Source organism: Stegostoma tigrinum, unplaced genomic scaffold (assembly GCF_030684315.1).
Source record: "Stegostoma tigrinum isolate sSteTig4 unplaced genomic scaffold, sSteTig4.hap1 scaffold_298, whole genome shotgun sequence".
Lineage (NCBI taxonomy): Eukaryota > Metazoa > Chordata > Chondrichthyes > Orectolobiformes > Stegostomatidae > Stegostoma > Stegostoma tigrinum.
Genome location: NW_026728226.1, coordinates 66,673 through 67,500, shown reverse-complemented (window position 1 = coordinate 67,500; position 828 = coordinate 66,673).

Here is an 828-nt window from a genome sequence, read left to right as displayed (position 1 = left end):
GGCGGATTATCGAGTGTTTAATCGCCCGAGTGTCGAACTTAAAATGGGCGGATTATCGAGTGTTTAATCGCCCGAGTGTCGAACTTAAAATGGGCGGATTATCGAGTGTTTAATCGCCCGAGTGTCGAATGTCACGGCCAACATGTTCACAATTCGACAAAGCGTTCGAAAGTTCGACTATTAGCGTTCAAAAGTTCGACTGTTAGCGTTCAAAAGTTCGACAAAGTGTTCGCATGTTCGACAAAGTGTTCAAAATTCGACAAAGTGTTCGAAATTCGACAAAGTGTTCAAAATTCGACAAAGTGTTCAAAATTCGACAAAGTGTTCAAAATTCGACAAAGTGTTCAAAATCCGACCTCCGAGAGCTCTTTGGCATGCACACGAGTTCCAAATTGCCGCCCACCGTCTTTGGAACCGTTCCTCGGGCCCGTCTCAAAGTGGTCCCGAGCCGCCATTTTGTTCTAAAAAACGTGTTCCCGAAAATCTCCGGGTACCCCGCCAACCCCCCCGGCCGAAAATGACGAGTTGCACTTTGGGGGCGAATTTGAAATTTCAGTCCGACGATGAGGTACCGAAAGCCCGCAAACGGTACTCGGATCGTCCCCCTTGCCGACTTCCGTGATTTTTCAAAGTTAAAGTTTTCGGGCTGCGGACACTTTATTGCAACGGGGCAAGGCGCCGGGGCGAATTCCCACCCCTCCAGCGGGGCCCTGGAACTCCAACCCGGCGTGGATTTTCGGATTTTTCCCCTTCCCCACCGACTTTCCTCCGCTGACACTTAGAATTTTTTTTGACACTTAGAATTTTTTTTGACACTTAGAATTTTTT